The sequence below is a fragment of the Macrosteles quadrilineatus genome, unplaced genomic scaffold (genome assembly GCF_028750875.1).
Source record: "Macrosteles quadrilineatus isolate MER2022 unplaced genomic scaffold, UCM_ALF_1.0 Scaffold_2__2_contigs__length_208266976, whole genome shotgun sequence".
Classification (NCBI taxonomy): Eukaryota; Metazoa; Arthropoda; class Insecta; order Hemiptera; family Cicadellidae; genus Macrosteles; species Macrosteles quadrilineatus.
The window spans coordinates 194,808,965-194,814,964 of NW_026542595.1; positions in this window are offsets into that span (position 1 = coordinate 194,808,965).

Here is a 6,000-nt window from a genome sequence, read left to right on the forward strand (position 1 = left end):
TTTTTTTATACAAGTGTCATTATAAGCTTAAATTACACAGTCATTTTCCATATCAAGTATGTATGCTACTCGTTTTTAAAACTATTTAGCTTTTATTGAATGTACAATTAGTGCCTTTTTTCAAAGTAGAAAACGTTTTGCAATCAAACAGGCATTTACCTCTTATTATTTAGAGGGTACTAAGATTATATTTGCATAATAAAGTGATACGTGTAATATTTCGTCTCAAAAAAGCTGAATATTGCCATGCATTTTTTAAGTCTGACGTGATTATTCAATCTAATATTTATTATGATAAATGTAAAAATATGTTTATTTTTTATGTTTTTGATCGATTTAAATTGAGGTTTGTGCTTTCTAATTTGTTTTTACTTTGAACGTTTGTCAAGAAATCGGGATTTTTCAACAATTATAAGACCTTTCAAGCTAACATGTAATGTCAATTGAAATTCCCCTTTAAAATGCAAAATATTAGATAGCATAATTTTTTTAGGGGCCAAAGTTGAACTACCATTTATTTGTAATCATAATTGATGTAATCTAACAGCAAAAGTATAGGCTTGCGATCGTAAAGATTTATTTAAATCGCTTGCTTATATGGGCATCCGTTTGTAGACTATTTTGTGATCTGAAAACGTCAATTTAACTGACACGAAGGTAATATCACCTACAGTATGACCATGACACAATACATGTTGACGTAACTCATGTTAAAGTCAATAACATACATGAGATGCTTAACGAAATCTTACAAAAACATATTTTGGAATCAAAGCATTTTGCTGCAATATTGATTCGGGCAATTTCTCCTATAATCGCTCCAATATACCCCACTTGATTTTATTAACGATACAATATTTCAGTAAAAGAAAGATATTGTTATCGTAGGGTAAAAACGTTGTATTAGTAATTTGAGCCAATGAATACAAAAAACCGCATCCTTTGAAATGTGCAATAAAAAGATTTAACTTTAAATATAAACTAGTTATTACTTGTTACTTATGTTCAACAACTACGATGGCTAAAAGTAATAAATGTACACTTATTTCAAACTATCGTAAATCCTTGCCCTAACCAGAAGTATATTATTGGTTTTCACGTCACGTTCTCAAGTAAGGGGGAAAGTGTTAAGACTTAACAGCTTGAACAGCTGTGCGAGTTTAAAACTTGCAGCAGTGTTAGGAATTGATCTGGGGTAACAGAGTATTGAAAAATTAAAAAAAATTTGATTTTAATAATAGTCAATAGGTTGGTTTGGACTTTTTCTTGTACAAAAATATACAACATCGATTACTTTATGAACGTTTTTTATATGTTTCAGATACTAATGTTCGATCATGAACTTTGCATTAACTATTATTATAACAGGGTGGAAAAAAGTCCAGGGACTTTAAAATTTTTCAAAAAGCATGTTTTGTGTTATAGAGCTTCAAAAGTTGGTACACAGGTACTGGCACTAAAATAATTTTAACACATTATTTAGTGATACGCAACCTTATTAGAAGCATGGCCCGCTGTGAGTCAGAAGAAAATCTTAAAAGTAAGCATATGTTGATATGCACACCAAATTAAAAGCCTTTGATGGTAAAACATAATGCCGCAAACACGATCTCAAACGGACAACCGAGTCAAACATGACAGCTGTAAAAAAATTAATACTTTTATACGCTACCTTCTCAGGGGGCACAAGTCTGAAAGGACTCAAAAATAATTGTTTGTAAATACTAAATACAGTAGTAATTAATAAAATTAAAATTCCAAAAACTGGAATTAAAGTTTTAAAACCTTCAATTTTAACATTTAGTCATCTCTATTTAATCGAACAATGTAAAAATGTATTTGCCTAGATTTCCTGAAACAACCTGTGTCAATATTAGAAAAAAATTGTTTTAAGATATATGTAATTTATAATCAAACATTTAACATACCAAGTATCTGGGGGTCAAGATTACAAATAAAATTCAACACATGTTTTTAAGTATGTGAACCCCATAAAATAATTAACATCAATGAACATTGTGGTTAATCTTAATTAATTATTATAGATATGCTAAACTAAATTGTAAAATTTAAATCGTACAGGGTGACGCAGTGAGAGCACCCCTATTTTCTTTCATAACTCGTTTTAGTAACTGTGAAATATTTAAAATTTTTACCACGAAGAAAGAGAGTGGTTCAAGAACCGTTTGGGAGGGGGGTTTCAATTATTTGTTAAGGGGGGTTACATATAAAAATTCTAAATTCCTTTGATATAGGGGGTTTATTAAATAAGGGTTTCATATGAAATAGGGGAATTAAGTTATTGCAGTTTTAAAACCTGTTGTTTTGTTTGGTTTTCAGATGCCCTTCATTTTAGATTTCGGGTTTCATAATCTATAATATATTATAATAAAAATAGTGATTAGTGTCCAGAACTACTGAATTTTACCGATGGTGTATTCTGTCAAGGCTAGACTGGATAAACTTGAACACTGGACTTACTTTTTCCAAAAGCTCACTCAAGTTGTATCCGTCGCGTGATTCAATTACTAAGTCTTGGGATTGGACCTTGACCCTTACATAAAGAACCTAGAACTTATGTTGCATCCAACACACAATTGGATCACTAGTTGAGATTAGAAAACCTAGGCTACTTACATAATCAAGATACCGGATCAAAAGCTATACCAATACAAGATTGGAATAATAAATTAGGATCTGTTAGTCTACAAAAAGGCCTATAATATGATTCTTAAGAAGTACCTCATTGGTTAAAATGGTTATCAGGATAGAATATATTTTTTATGAAGGAACAGCGAGGATAAATTTGTTTGTATGAATATTTTCATTTGATAATTTGGTTGGTTGTATTTTGTTTTACATGCCAAAGATACTCAATTGAGGGAGTCATGTTGATTAATTAAGCCAAATAATTGTAATTCATCAACGTTCATTTATCATTAAAAAAGTTTCAGGTTTATCTAAACATAAATTGTACATGTAATTGCAAGTACAGTAGTATACGTAACAACTCAACTCTACTTTTTTACAAACTCAACTTTATTCAATCTACTTCACTAGGTTTTACAATGTTAAACGACTAAAGTGTGTATCGTCAACAAAGAGCAGTAGGCTGTAAACAAACAGGCTGTCTCCATAGCAACGATACACTATAACGAGAACGATGGGTAAACAATGAAGTTCCAAACAGTGACATTGTCTATAGCGTCACACTTGACATGTTGTAAAAACTAGACGACAAGCTTGATACAATATTTCATATTTGTACACATTTAGGGTACATTGAATACCCATCTAGTTATTATGATGCAACTATTTGCTACAACACAAGATTTGAAATAACCTTTATATTGAGGACTAAAAATGTTTAAACTTTAGCGTATTAATTGTTAACTCATTAACCAAATACATTAACATGCTTTTAAGAGCCATCCCTTAGGTCTGATCACTTAGTTGGACCAATCACCCGTTATTGAACTAATTGCAACCACAAATGACCGACCAGCACTAACGATGATGCAACAATTCTATAACATCTTGTTTAAGTTGCACATTGAGACAATGTACTTAAGTATTGCTTCACTAACTAAATACACGTAAAAATCACCAGGACCATAACTATGTATGTTTATATCTCCAAACGGTAAAAATATTCCTTTATTTTAGTTGCTTAACGGTTGTATTGTTTCCAAGTGTCTATTTTTTTTTTTTGAGATTTCGCAATAATAGGCTCAAACTGGCGAATGTCTATCTATGTTATGTGTAGAGGCGTTTATTTATCTAAACAGTTCACTCAATTGATTAAATCCTTGGACTCCAAAAACAGATGTTTAAGACACGACGAGTAGGGTGTTTGCGATTAAAACTTAATTTAAGCTAACAAAATGTAATTAATTTTGGCCGACTAATTTTGAATACACAAAATTGCCTTGGGATACAAATTACGCTCAAAACTAAATTGGCTTATGATTTTCGTTAACATATAAGGTTTAAAGATACGTTTATGGAACGCAGAGGTAATTTGTGTGAAGCATCTGACGGAGGTCGTGGCTGCTCAACTGGATTTTGATGATGTTTAATTAATATAGACGGAATCCTCAGGCTCCGAGAACCGTGTACACGTTTACTGTTGTTTATCTGTTATGCTAATTATCATCAGAATTAATCTGTGTATTCATAAAAGCTTTAATGAAAATTTAGCAATTGGGTAGTAAACAGTTTTATTAGGTAACACAAAACAACTCTTTACGCCACACTACACTATTTTGACGAACTTCCCACGCAAGGATTTAGTCCAGAAAACAGCTGTTTGCCACCAGCTTGATCAAAATGGGGTTTCATTACGTGATACTGTACTGTAATGAGTTTTACCGGACACCAATCAGCTGTATTTGGGTGGCAATGAGTGGTTATAAACAAAAACATAACCTCTCTTAGAGGTTATGACTAGTGATTTCTAGTCCTTTAGTTGGTGGTAATATATAAGGGTTTGTACAGATTTAGTACTATGGGATAAACTATCGTACGTCACTCGTCCAAAATGTGTTTACCGTACTCGTATGGTAATCCCGTACTCGAAATTCGTCTCGCACGGGAACGACCAAACTCGTCCAGTAAACACTTATTTTCAGGACTAGTAACGTAATATACTATTAAACAATTCTGTTTTATCGTAATTGGTAAACAATGGAATATCAAAGTGTAAATGATCCTTTAACAGGTTGATTTAAAAATCAAAACAATTTAATCTAATTAATATGCAGGTTTTTTGGCAGATATTCAAACAATAAGTTTACGGTTACCTCATTTACATTCACGGCAGAACAACTAAGGTAACTTATTAGCACAAAATAGCTTTCCGATTGTAACAAACAAGGTTTCAACCAAATCAACAACTTGACGAGCTACGTGACTCAATGCTGAGAGTTACGTGATCAACTCCTGCAACTACGTGACCCTGCACCAAACTCAAAGCGAAATTGAGTTTGCACCTTTATGACTTGTGTACAATTTTAAATCAAACTGCTAAACACCACGAGGCAATAACGTTAAACAACGTTAAACCAACTTCAAGGTTTTAGTATAATTTTTGTTGCTTATAATTACGGTAAATATTTGTTTAGAAATAATACTATCTACTACGGTAAAATCTTCAACAAAATTAACTTATTAAACGTGACAGGATACTTCATGTGATTGTACAAGCCTGTTGTATTTTGTCGTCTCTATATTGTGCATCACATACAGGCATCTGTGTGTGACAGACTGACCTGACTCTAAAACCTGCGAGGTTGTAGTTTAACAGGTTTAGAGCTGTTAAGTGTATTTTAAGTATACCTATTAAAAAAGAAAATGAAAATGGTAGGGCTTATGATCTTTAAAATGTAACGTTATAATTAATTGTTGCATCCCTCATATTGGGGATATTGTTATTAGTTTCTGGTGTAACAAAGTTCGTGAATGAATGGTTAAAATATTTTAATATGTCATATCGGTGCAGATTAGTTCTTTAGTAACGATAAGAACAGAGAAAATCAGAAGTAATTTAACTTAAAGGTGACGGTACTAAAGGAAAATTTAATTTCTTAACATATTTACTTTCGTTAGATAAATGTATAACGTTTTGTTAAGAAGAAAAATATATGGAAAATGTTTAACCATGATTTTACTTGGTAAATTATATGCCTTAGGACTACACTATGTTTGCTTAAAAAATGAATATTTGTATTTTAGTCCATTTTAAAAGTTTACTAGTGAAGAAGGGTGGTTATTCAAATGATTATTAAACATTTTAAGCTCAAGTTGGTGTTGGTGAATGGCTTGTCAAAGATTTTCCTTACTTCCCTTTCCTTACATTAGTTTTAGTCTTTCATATATGCATGAGTTTCACAATAATGTCCTTGGATAAATAATAATATCCTCGTGACCCATATTCTTTGAGTTGTTAGTATAACTATATTAAAATATATAATTTATAATTCTTTATTTTTGGTTAAGCCG